This window comes from Periplaneta americana, chromosome 10 (genome assembly GCF_040183065.1).
Source record: "Periplaneta americana isolate PAMFEO1 chromosome 10, P.americana_PAMFEO1_priV1, whole genome shotgun sequence".
Taxonomy (NCBI): Eukaryota; Metazoa; Arthropoda; class Insecta; order Blattodea; family Blattidae; genus Periplaneta; species Periplaneta americana.
The window spans coordinates 94,662,638-94,677,037 of record NC_091126.1 but is presented as its reverse complement, the minus strand read 5'-3'; positions in this window follow the sequence as shown (position 1 = coordinate 94,677,037).

Sequence of the window (14,400 nt, the reverse complement as noted above, 5' to 3'; positions counted from 1 at the left end):
ACACATGTTTATCAATTACGTTTAACCACCTGGAAGTACGTCCATTGGATTATCAAATAGTATAATTAACCTATTTTCGGGAAAAATTGAACTTAACCCATTCTTTCCAAATGATCTTTAAATTCATTCAGCTATCTGTAATATATTTAGTTGCGCTCATCTGTCAAGCTGTACACAGTTCAGGCTGAGACCTTCCTACATGTAGGTAACATCTGGGCAGAAGCTGACCGCGGAAAGATTGCGGGCAAAACCCTTGTAAATAACGCAAACGAGGGTCTGCAGTCAGTGCAACCTGCCAGCTGGTGGAGCTGGCTGATGCTGACAAATGCATCGCCCAAACTTACAACAGAACGACTGTAATGAGTGGTGAGAAGAAAGATGTGCAGACAACAATTCAAGGGTATGGTCGAAAAAGGGCATAAGTTATTGACGATTTCATACTTTTCCAATGTTTACTCACCTGCTAATACAAAAATCACACCAATCCCACAGTCCATTTTTAAGATATCAATACTTGTGACTTATGAATGATGCAGGAGTGAAGCGTGTTTCTCTGCTTGAAAGCATAATGAGTTTTTATGCTTCGCCAATAGTATGATGAATTTGAAGAACATGGTATGATGTTTGGTGTGTACAGTAGTGGTGCAGCACTAGTTGTGTTGTCAATTCATTCTGCAAGCAGCTATTGAGAATTACAGTTCATTGTGTTATGTATATGTTCTATGTTTTCTCGAGTTTGTCTTGTATTTGGCAATCATTAGGTCAAGTATCACTTTTACATAGAGTATTCTGTGACACAGTTTAACATGACATTTGGGTTCCCGCAATCTGACACATGTACAAAGTGAGACGCATTAACTGACACTGTAGCCCTTAAAAACCTGAGGTGAATGATTTGAACCTGTGAAAGGCAGAAACTTTTTGGAATATTCCCAAGAAATTCAAAGAAAAGACAATAATCTTTGCAACACACACAACGATATCATTTGATTTTAAACAAAATCTTCCCCTACCCAATCTGACAGTCAGTGCTGTTTCTTATTTATTCCAGGCAGTTCTGGCTGCATAACAAGAGTATGCAATATACAATGTGAAAAAAAAAAAAGGCAGCAACAATGTACCAGTATGTCATCACCGAGAATGATGGCACAAAATGTCCAAATGAGGTGGTTACTTGCGCGGATCATTACATCAGAAATTATGTGGATACAAATATACAGACTACTGCTATATTCCTGAAAACTATGCAGCTTTGCAAAATAACGTTACTCTGAGTCACTTTCTTGTCTGTTTCATTGAGTGTTGATGATTTAAACACAGTCTAGTATATACAGTCACGAAGCTTAGTTGTGAGTGTGCTAGGAACAATAGACTGTGCCGGTATTATTTCGCATTGTCTGTAATGAGGCGATATTAGCGATCCTAGTGGTTAGCAACTATCTACGGATGCATATTTACTATGTATTGAGCTTTGTGACTGTATATACTAGACTGTGATTTAAATAAATACTGGTATGTCATATATTCCCAGAACCAGGTCAATACCTCCCTACCGACCAATATTCTGCAATCATAGAAAGAAAAGCACACTGTAATGAAGTGGTATATGATACACTTGATTGGATTGATGTAATATGTTCGGCATCACACGTCTTTGAAATCATCCATATGACCCACCAGGATTTCAAAGAATATAGTAGTCACTTTCTGCGTTATTACAGGGAAATCCTAAGATCAACAAGGGGATCAAAATTTACAACCTTCAAGTACAAAAAGCTTCACTATTCAAAAGGATATCCTGCACACATGGCTACATGTTAAGACATGGGAACAGACTCAGCGAACAACACATTGAATTTTTCCAAACAAAATCATTCAATTCCAGATTTGTCGAAACTCACACATCTATATTCAATTGTCCCATTGCTGAGTCCAAGTTCAAAGATATATGTACAGAAGTTGAAAAAACTTGTTCCAGCTCTGTATCACCCATTCCGCTTATATGACTCTTTCACCAGCAAGGCTACTGAACAGGAGAGCTCTGCATCAGAAGAATCAGAATAAAAAACACTACAAGTCAGACGGAGATTGTGTGGTAGTGGTCTGAAGAATGTGTAACATCCTGGGAGCTTGAAGTAAAAAAACGAATGTCGCATCTGTCTATCATGAGAACATCTAATAAGACTAATCTATTCCAACATTAGATGAAAACAAGGGGATTTTCTTGCTATTAAATTAGAGTTAGATTTATGAAAGGGCATGAGTCGAGGTAGTTACAATGCATATAATTCCCGTGAAAAAAGCAATAATGCAATACAGAAATGCACACATGCATATTACACCATACACCACATCCAAGGCAAATGGCAAAAACACAACTGATTGATTGTTTATTCTATACATGACTATATATATGGATGTACACGTCAATTACATAATAAGAAACACAAAATTTTAAAACACTACAAACTAAAATACATTTAAAATAAATAATATAATCAAGTAGTATTGCATATATCGTAACTTGTGATTTAAGAATTCTTTTATTGAATAAAAAGTTTGATCAGTTAAAATCTTAGTAAGCATGGTAATAGCAATTTTCCGATAGTCAATATACAATATAATATAATATGTTTATTTTAGTATTCAGTCTAAATGACTTATCACAATTTAAAAAACATCAACAACACTTACAAATGTAAACATTCAATGAATATTTACATTTGTAAGTGTTGCTGATGTTTTTTAAACTATGATAAGTCATTTAGACTGAACACTAAAATAAACATATTATATTATAGTTAAAACCTGTTTAACTTTCACTTTAAATTTTTTTATAAGGTAAAGTTTGTATCTGCAATGGTAATTTATTGAAAAACACAATGCCAGTATAGGCAGGCGATTTTTCATATTTCACAAGTCTATGAATTTTTATTGAAAACAGATGTAGATTTCGTGTATTATAATTATGATAATCTAAATTCTTATTGTATTTATTCTCATTCTGTTTCAAGAAAATTAGGCATTTGTAAATGTAAATGGATGAAGATGTTAAAATTTTATATTGTTTAAAATAAGGTTTGCATGAGTCAAAACTCTTTAATTTAAAAATGGATCGTATAATTCTTTTTTGTGCAATAAAATATTCTATTAGCATTGATAGACTTACCCCATAAGAAAACGGCATAACTGAGATGTGCATAAGCAAGTGAGTAGTAAATTGAAATCAATATTTCGAAGTTTAGTATATCTCTCAGTTGCAAAATTAGCAGAAGAAAGTTTTTTAGCAATAAAATCAGAATGCTCGTTCCAAGTCAATAGATTATCCATAATTATGCTAAGAAATTTAGTACTGTGTTGGCTTTGAGTCAATATATTCCCCAATTTTCATGGAAAATTTATATTCATAGGTCTAGTCACAAATTTTAGACATAGTCTTATTAATATTAACAATTAATTTTTTATAATCACATCACGTTTTGAACTGAGATATAGCTATGTCAACTTTACTTATCAAATCATTACAAGAGTCTCATATTTTAAACAATATTCAGTTTTTTCTGTCTCCTGTAAAATTTGATTTTTATGACTCATGCCCTTTTTCGACCGCACCCTTGAATTACTAAACAAATATGAACTTTTGTACATCGCTATGCACATCAGCTAAATCTAATTATAAAAATGGCAGTATCACAGAATTCATAAGCTCGCATTTTCATCAGCCTACCAGCTATATCTGCATTTTTTTTCTAGGTCATTCTCACAATTAGCTGTGCTGGATATTGCTTATAAATGAATACCTGAAGGATTAAACACAATAAGGAATTTTAATAGCCGATTAGTTAGTACAGTTTTTGAAAATATGGAGAATCTAAGAGAATGAATCATTCCACTGTGCAAGCAACTACAGGGATTCTCAGTATGTTGAGTGACCAGGACTTAAGTTTTGCACAGAATTTTTTCATCAGACCATGCCTCATGGGGATGCTTGATAAACAGCTGCAGCATCGTAATGCCAACTCCATTGGCATCCATGATGTAGTAAATGCATTTCTTGAGGCAACTTCTTTCTCTTGCTAATCAACAAGAAGAAGCTTCTTCCATTAAGAAAAGCAAAACGAACTCTCTATATCTTCTGGAAAAGAGGTGTGTGATACCATTTCCCACCAGATAAAACATCTGTTGGCAGCAAAATTGACAAATTTCTCTGTTTTCAAAGGCAATATGGTCTATAAGTTGCATTCAATTTTCCTTCAGCCAAATTTGATGAAACTATTATTGAAGCTTAAAATTTCTTGTATAAAGAATGCCTGAAAACTGAACTAGGGCCTATCTGTTTTGTAAGAAGCAAGAATTCCGCAATATCTCAGGGCTTATTAAAGTGTATGAAATCATTATGGATACAGGAATTGGCAGAAGACTTTCCTAAGAAGTACAATGACACAAGACCATCTTGCTGCTTTGGAATATTAAGTGTAGAAAAGGTCATGATTGACGAAATTTTTTATTTCTATGATAAAGTGATCAATAAATTTCCCAGTCACAAAGAAAGGAGACTGGACTTCGTGTTCAAATAAAATTGTGAATGATTTTTATTAAGAATACGGTGGACTATTGCATATTTTCTTCAGTATTTTCTATTATAATGTGATTTTCGTGACTTCAATCATAATTAAACATAAATATCAACAGCAGCAGCATCAAACAGCATTGGACCAATGACTCATTATAGCTTCAGCTTCAATAAAGGTAAAAACTATTAACATACATTTCTCTGTGATATATGATAATATTATATGTAGAAAATTACAGTGCACCACTACCAAACTAAAATTTCACGAACCGCCACTGAATTGGACGTTAGTGTGCAAGAAAGTTATATTAATCACAGAATACAAAAAAAGAAGACCAGCAATAATAATGTTAAATGAGATATGGGAAAAAAATGTAACAAAGAACATAAAAATTCAAATGTTTAATCCCTATTTCAAAGTAAAATATCATACTGATCTCAAACTTGGGAATAAAATCACAATACTGGATTGAAATTACTATCAATAGTAGTGGATTATTTGGGATGATCGACAAGACATTCCGAATTATAGAAACAGAAACGAGAAAATTTGACAAGAAATGGAAATTCAAAACTCTTTGTTAGTGCATAAAATACAAACAATTAGAATGGTATGGGCACGAAAGTTGAATGCTAGAGAAGAAATTACCCAGAGAAATTTTAGAATGGTTTCCACCTGGGGAAGAAGAGATGTCGACCTAATATCACTTGGTTACATTAGGTTAGAAGATTGATGGGTGAGAAAGAACTGGAATAAATGAATTGGGAAGACAGGATGTAATAGAAAAGCAAAATAAAAGTGCAAAAAACTTTGGATACAGGAAGATATGTATGAATCATAATATACCTGTTAGTATATGTATAATCATAAACATAAAAAATCATAAAATAATTTTTCATTCTTCTCTAAATATTTTCATTATTACTTAACTGGTTATGTAGTTAGTGTGCCATGTATTGTGGATCACTATCACCACGGCATGGCACATCCTCAGGTTGCGGATAGAGGAGACATCCTCCAGATATGGAGGGTAGTTGCGAATATATTGAATAAGCAGTCGTGGATAGCTGATAAGGGGTGGTCCTCCAGCTTGAGGGTTGGAGAAAGGGCTAACAAACAACCCATCACCGTAAAAAACTGCTTGTTACGAAACTTTACAATAAGCCTTGGAATCGGACTGATTCTCTGGCACGACCACAGCAAAGTGAGATGGGCAGGGCATGTAGCACATATGGGCGAATCCAGAAATGCATATAGAGTGTTAGTTGGGAGGCCGGAGGGAAAAAGACCTTTGGGGAGGCCGAGACATAGATGGCAGGATAATATTAAAATGGATTTGAGGGAGGTGGGATATGATGATAGAGACTGGATTAATCTTGCACAGGCTAGGGATCAATGGCAGGCTTATGTGAGGGTGGCAATGAATCTGCAGATTCCTTAAACGCCATTTGTAAGTAAGTAAGTAGTGTTGTGATTCATACACCAGGGGATGTACAAGAAATAAGGGATCATATACAGTATTATGTCATGTAAAGAAAAATAATTGTAAGCATAATGAATTTATAAGGTCGTAATTGGACAGTGGAGAGAAAAATAATCTTAGTAGACAATTAATGCTATCATGACGATATTTTATTAGTAATGACACCAGAAATGGGACAGTCCCCTATATGGGAGTGAGATTACGTGACAGTAAAATTTTATGAAGAAAAAAATAAATGCTACTTAATGATGATAATGATAATGATGATGATGATGATGATGATGATGATGATAAAAAGAAAGAAAGGAAAATAGGAAGGCAGACAGAAGGAAAAGAAAATATAAATAAAATTCTAGTTGGTTTGTACAGTGATATTTTAGGCAAACTGTTCAGAAATTGAACTGTGTTTATGAGAGAGTTAAATAATCTTTTTTTTTTAATACATAGACCATTAAATTTAAGGTAAGGTGAAAGATATATTTCAAATATTATGAGAAAAATTGTTACCTGTCACATATTTATATAAACCACAACATGTTCCCCAAACAAAGGAGTGTAATAGCTTTTCTTACCACTATCCCACTGGTGTCACATTCTTATCTCACACAATTCATAAAAGTTACACACTACTGTTCTCTTTGTTAGTTATTATTATGTACTGGGCATCCGAATCCTCGAATCCAGCGAATATTGAAAAAGATTCAAGATTTGTTGAGGAAAGTTTTATGTCACTGATCAAATTAATAACATTAAATCTAACTGCAAAACTATATCAGAAGTAAAGCTTTTCAGTAGCTAATGTAAACATTTATACTGTAGTTCTCCTGGAAACACTCCTTTATTCACAAACAGTTTTTGTCAATTATTATTCTAATCGGTTTAGTTTAACGTAAAATATATTAAGAGAGTTTCAGAATGGAACAAAAGAAACGTGTGGTATCAGTGGTTAAAGTTTACTGTCCAAAATAATTTATTCAGATTCTTCACTGGACAGGATTGTGATCATTGTGTTTAAGGGTTTCAGTAATTGAACTGCCTCTTCTAAAACGAGCCACTCTTCTCCTGTAATAAAAAATATAAGCGGATATCAACTTAAGGATAATTGTAATTATATTATTACCACACGTTTCTTTAGTTTCATTCTGAAACTCAGTAACGTATAACTCAAGTTGTCTAAACAGTAAAATATAACCCAAGTTGTCTTTTAAATATTCCATATGTTTTATATTGCCTCGAAAATTCCGTTTTAGAGAAATTTCAAGACTTTTTCTATACTGTGGACCTTTGGGAACTAAAACAGTTTAAAAATAAATCGTATCAAATGTTTTGCGTACGGTATTTGTTTTTGTCGGTGCTTTCATCAAGTTTGTGATTGTGCAATCGCTTCAAATGGTCTAACAAATTCGAAGTTCCACCACCCTTAGAGTAAATTGGCCCACAAAGTTTACAGCGTATGACTTTAATATTTTCTTCAACTAAATTAATGAATTTCCATGCGATGGATATCCGCTTTGGTGCCATTTCATTCCACTCACAACTACCCTCAGTCCGTACGTGCCGGTCATCCTTGAGCTCAATGTCCTCCAACTTCGCTTTGCTCTGAACCACCGCATCCCTCCGTGGTAGTAGTCACTCCGATGAGCAGCACTACTTTCTTTCTTCCTTTACATGTCTGACTTTTTTCAATCAATGATCGTGATGGGAACTGACAATAATAAACTCCAGTTTCATCCACATTGAAAATGTTCTCCTCAGTAAAATCATAAGTAATGTCTGGCAGCTTCCACTTCCAATCCTCTGCTTCTTCAACATTAACACCACTCGATTTGCCACACAGAACAGTGAATGTTATGTTATTTCGCTTTCGAAAACATTCTAACCATCCACTGCTAGCCACAAATGTGTCACTGATTTTTACTTGTTTAGCAATGTCTCTTGCTTTCTCCTGGAGCAACGGACCACTGATGGGAATATTCTTGCTTCGATAGGACCAAAGAAATATAAAACTTTATCATTTATTTCGTCATTCGGAGTTTTACGTATTCTTTTTTGTTGAGCACTACAGTTTTGTTCCCATGCTTTTATAATTGAAGTTTTATTGCTGTTTATGTTTGACACTGTTGATTTTGAAATGTCAAATTCCTGTAACTTATGCCACTACATAAACAGTCAATGACTTCTTTCTTCTTTTCGATAGATAGCTTCACCAACTTACATCTACTTATATTGATAAAATTACGTACAACTTCATGCTCACAATTGCAATAAGACTACAACGGCACTCCACACCCTGTCATTTAGTTCTTAATTTTAAAGTGAACAATAAGCTAAGAATCTTACAGTTACTGGAGAAACTCACCTTCTCACTCCACTTTCGTAACACTGGAGGGTGTAAAGTTATAGGAAAAATCCGTCATCTAGCCTCACTCCACTTTCATAGCACTGAAGGAACTGACCCTCTCACCCCACTTTCAAAACAGTGCCCAGTATTCAATACTTCAGCAGGTAATCAGAAGACAATGTGCTGTACTGTCCAAGATAGGACCGCAAGAGATGTCCAAGATCCAAGATAGAGGGGTGTCCAAGATACAGAGTATTGTGGACATGTAATATTATAGGATTTTTGCCGGTTCCAATCAAAACCGTCCAACATAGCGAGGTGTTCAGGATATACAGTTTTACTGTATTTGGAACTTATTGTCAGTAAAATTAGATGGCCCATTTTTTTTCTGGAACTGTACACTTCCAGAAACACGAAGACAGATCCCGAAAGCTAATAGCATTGAAATAAATAACGAGTAAAATACCAAAATCATATTTATTCAGGCAAGAAAAAAACTATTTAAATTAAATATAATCATGGATACATATACAGAAAAATTACGATTTAATCATTAGCTCTTATTCTTTAATGCCTATTTGTAATTTCCAATATTATTGAATAGTTCTCCTGCAATTTAAATTGCAAATTGAAAAAAAGTGAAATGACATGTACCGAAGTATTTACATGAATAGTGGAGTACGTCCACTAGGAACAAAATGAATAATAAGATGTATGTACCAGAAATATTAATCAAAAATAAAATTAGAGAACAAAATAATTTCACTCTTTAACACAGTACAATGTTAAGCATCACTCCTGTTCAAATAACTGTTCATAAAATCCTCTGTTCTCAGGCTTCAGGAATGACAAAATAGCTCTTAGATTGAATAATTTCACGGAAAAATTGTTCCAGGGTCGGGTATTAATCCTGGGACACTTCGCTTAGCACACGAATGCTCCCGGGATCGATACCTGGCCCCAGAACAATTTTTCCTTGAAATTATTCAAACCTGCTTTACAGGGAGCTACTACCTGAAAGCCAGATTTGCATAACATATATTCGTTACTGGAGGTATGTTAACATGAAGCCACAATTTAAGTGACACAGAATTTGTGTGCACTCAAAGTTGGGTTCTGGTGCCTTGTCAGTCCATTTGAGTTGTGTGGATATAAAGGAAAAATTGTGATGGTTTCGTGTATAGTTCCTGGGGTAGCTCAATTGGCAGAGCACTTGTGCGCTAAACGAAGGGTCCTAGGTTCGATACCCGGCCCTGGAACAATTTTTCCTTGAAATTATTCAAACTTGCTTTACAGGGAGCTACTACCTGAAAGCCAGATTTGCATAGCTCTTAGAGTGTTTGTTTATTTTTTCCTTTGAAAGTTTGCTTCCGCACTTCAGCTGAAGGATCTCTCTCTGCAAAATTGTTTCTAGTGTAACATTATTCTTCATCACCCAAATATCACTCCAGGCTTCCAAATCATTGAGGGTTCTCATCACTTGGACAATGTCCGGCCTATCCTTCGTAATTTTGATCCATTTAGCCTGTGTGATGTGTATGTTAGTGGTACTGAGTAATGAACCTGCAACAGCTTTGAAGTCCAGGAAGTATATTTCTTTCATAATGGTGATATGAAATGGCTTTGATGTTGCAGTTACCATAATTTTAACCAAGTCCAAAGGTACTTCACACTTCTCTTTCCTCTTTCTTTTCTCTATTTGCACAAAGTCCCTATCACAACTCATGTATGAATGTCCATTTACCAAGTACTTACGATTAATTTAATCAAATGTACCACTAGCAACCAAGCAAATAACAGCATTTTGTTTTTGTTTTGTGCAGGGTAATTGTCACGCCACAAATTTAAAACTTTCTTCACAGTTATACCAGATGTGAATAACTTAAAATACAAGATGTTATCTCGTTGACACTTCGACCACACACTCCTTCATGCACAGGAACATGTGTCATCCGTTTCTGTCTGCAATACGTACACATAGATTGTAATTTGATAGCAGACGTATATAATACATTTCACTGTGAGTTAATGTGGTAATGACAGAAAGTTTTGGAGATCCATTGCAGCTGAACATGACGTACTGGTGAGTGTCTGTGATTGACTGTTGTCTTTCTTCATAGCTTTACTTGCTGCTTCAACTCTGCAATGGTGTAGTGCTAACTTGCATTTCTTTTCTTTATTACTAGGATGGCTTTGAAGTTGCATATGAAGTACATCACAAGTTGCACAGATGTCTTGACGAGATTGATGAAATTTAAGGTTAAGGAACTTTTTGACAAATACCTGGTAACAAAAGCGATAAGATATATGGGTCACATGATATATCTCTTTGAAGGCTTTGCTCTGGTACATAGCTCACATTTATAGAACAATGCCTGGTACATAACTCAACCGTCATCTATCATAATATTCAACCTCCTGGTGTTTGAAGTTATCCCAGTTTATATGTTATAGGCATTGGCACATAGATTTCATTTTCACCATTAACCCAATTTCTCATGTTTTAGCACTTAGGCCATTATTTATTTCAACGCTACATTATTGTCTAAACTTGAAGTACAGTTGAAAACTAAAACTGACATTTTCTTTCAATACCATATTATACATTTTAGACGTTTCTACACATAAAAATTAATCAGACACTGTATAATTGTGCCTTTATTTAATTCCTTTTGAGACCCCTAACTAAAGTTCAAATTGAAATACAAAAGTTTACTATGAAAAATACTCTTCAAAGTAATTGAAAGGTGTCCAAAAAGACAGTCACTGATATAACTTAGGAGATAAGAAGCTCTACTCACGCTCTGAAGTTGTACTCCAGTGTGAGTTTGAAAGCAGCTTATGCTAAATTACCTGGATGAGTTTATTTTCTCAAGGTTACCCAATTGTAAGTTGATGTCATGCAATCCCATAGCAAACCTTCAGACCCAACTTGCCAAATACCATCGAACTATTGCCAATTCCATATAATTATGTTACATAATCTTACACTTAATAAGCATAATTAAACAATTAAAAACATACAAAATCAATTCTCACACTTATAAGAGGTACACAAAGGCAATAGCTTCTGTCTTTGTGACAGTCCAAATCAATTAATGCTAGAGTATAACATGACAACCATTGGATTTTATGTTTGTGAATTCACACCTGAACAAAGACTATCAAAAAATTTAGTATGTCTTCTTCTAAGGGGCCATAATGCTATGGATCCTGTGTCATGGATTTAATGCATGTAAACGAATGTTGTTCCTGATAGAGTGCCCCAGGCAAAATTTATCCATCATTTCTCGTCCATGTTGAACTACTATTATGGGCCAAGGTTTTAGAATGACTAGCATCCGTGGCTGCACTAATCAAATACTTGTCTTGATGAAGAACGTACAGTCCACACCTGTGGAGTAATGGTTAGCGCGACTGACTGTGAAACCAGGTGGCCTGGGTTCGAATCCTGGTCGGGGCAAGTTATCTGGTTGAGGTTTTTCTGGAGTTTTCCCTCAACCCACTATGAGCAAATGCTGGGTAACTATTGGTGCTGGACCCTGAGCTCATTTCAACGACATTATCACCTTCATTTCATTCAGAAGCTAAATAACCTGAGATTTTGAGACAGCATCGTAAAATAACTCACTAAAAAAAGTACATGATAAATGGAGGAGGTTGCTGAATACCATATCCAGCATATCCCATCATAACCATTGGACTGAATTGTGCTGATTAAAATAGCCTTTTAAGGATTATATATTACACTTTCTACATTAAAATTCTGAATTTCTCTACAGGTCAGAGAAAAGAAATAATTTCGAAATGAGACGAATATGTGAGTCACCCATTTCCAGAGACCGTTAAGTCCACAAAAATTCAAATTTGAGTTTTGTACATCATGTAATAGCTGGCATTGTCTTATACATTTTAAGCCACATTTACAGGTATTATAGACGTTATTTCCTATTCAAATTTACGACTGAATGTTGGCTACAGTTCCAGAACCAGTTAAGTCCATGACTGTTACAGGTCCATAAAACATTATGTCCATAAGCGTATACAGGAGTAAAGCCTGTTAAGTCTAATAGAAAAAAGTGCATTATAGAAGATACAGTTTCAATCAACGTTACATTCACACTTTTTTTAATCCATCACTTCTGCTAAATTAATAAATAAAAACCACATTATATTAGGTCTGCTATGCTCCTGGATAGCCAAAGACTCTCCAAAAACTGCCAAGAATATTATTCCACTGTTCCTTATTGTTGGCCACTTGTTTATACCTCCCGATAGATTGTTTGGTCATATAGAGGAGCAAGTTAAAGCAAGAAGCCTTATCTTGAAACCTACTGACTATGAACAAATTATATTATTCAATTTGGGACTATATTAAAACTGGGAACAGACGTACAGGTATCTTATTGGAAATCGACTGTCAAAGATATAGTAAAGCTTTCTTCAGCTTGAAATGTCCAGTTAAAGATGTAAAAGGAACATTATCAAGAAGAAAACCACTAAGGGCTCAGTCAGTAACTGTTCAAGGTGAGCAAATCTGCAACATGGGGTAGGAAAACGTATCTGCAGAAGAGGTAATTCATTCATGGAAACTCAGCCCACAGAAACTGAAAAGGGTGTAAAGCTAAACAAAAGACAAAATGAAAGATATCACAAACTCTTAAATAAACACAATGGGCTTGAATGGGAGAGTTACGAGGATCTTCTATTTTACAAAAATTTAACACAACAGATAGGAGTTGAAGAGTCAGAAGAATAGTGAAATAGGTGAACTACCAAATCAAGATGTTAGAATGATAAACGTTTAAGTGGAAAAGTGGAAAATAATTATTATCCATTAGAAAAACAAAATCATAAACGTTTAAGTGAAAAAGTTGAAAATAATTATTATCCGTTAGAAAAACAGAATCATAAAAAATTTATTTATTTTCTTAGCTTTTATCCATGTTACCATATTAACTGTGTTATTAAAAATAACTTCGTAAAAGACTTATTTAACTTACTTAATGTGCCAGTCATGAATCATAGTTCTTTTAAATTTTTTATGCTCGACCATGCCGAAATGTAGTAATTATACACCTGGTAGCAGACCTTTAATGCATGTCATTAAAGTACACCTACTCATTAAAGGTCAGGTCTTTCAGCCAATGACGACTCAGGTTACAACTGTTCAGCCAATGACAGGTCAGCTTTCTCGGATATGCAATCGAAAGAGAATTAGCGAAAAGTCACGGAGGCTGGAAATCCAATACTGTCGCAGAAGGTTATTCTGTTACTATAATAATTAGCGTTAATTGTAAATAATATTCAAATAAATTCAATTTGTCATCTCGTTTTTCAATGTGTAATTTAATTTCAATGTTATCTCTGTAGGTTCTTATGGCCTAGCAAGGTCAATGTGAACATCTGTTCCTCGGAAAAAATCAATACTTTCGCGTCTGCCAACATCTCACAACATACGGGACATTGGTCAAGGTCAGATACAAAGAAAATTAATAATATCAAGTTAGAAATATGGTCGAGCATAAAAAGTCGTATGAAACTCGCCTATAATGGTAATTAAGAAGCTCGTATGAAAATTATGAAACTCGCTTGCGCTCGTTTCATAAATATCCATACTTGCTTCTTAATTACCTTCATTATAGGCTCATTGCATAATGTACTATTATGCTCGACCAAGCCGAAATGTAGTAATTATACACCTGGTAGCAGTCCTTTAATGCATGTTATTAAAGTACACCTATTCATTAAAGTTCAGGTTTTCGATTATTCTCGGATATGCAATTGAAAGACAACGAGGGAAACGTCACGGAGGCTGGAAATCCAATACTGTCGCAGAAGGTTATGTTCTGTTACTATAATAATTAGCGTTAATTGTAAATAATATTCAAATAAATTCAATTTGTCATCTCGTTTTTCAATTCTAAATCAATTTCCAGGTTATATCAAAATTAGTTCATGTTATTCTCTAGATTATTTCAAGGTCAATGACATTATTGTTC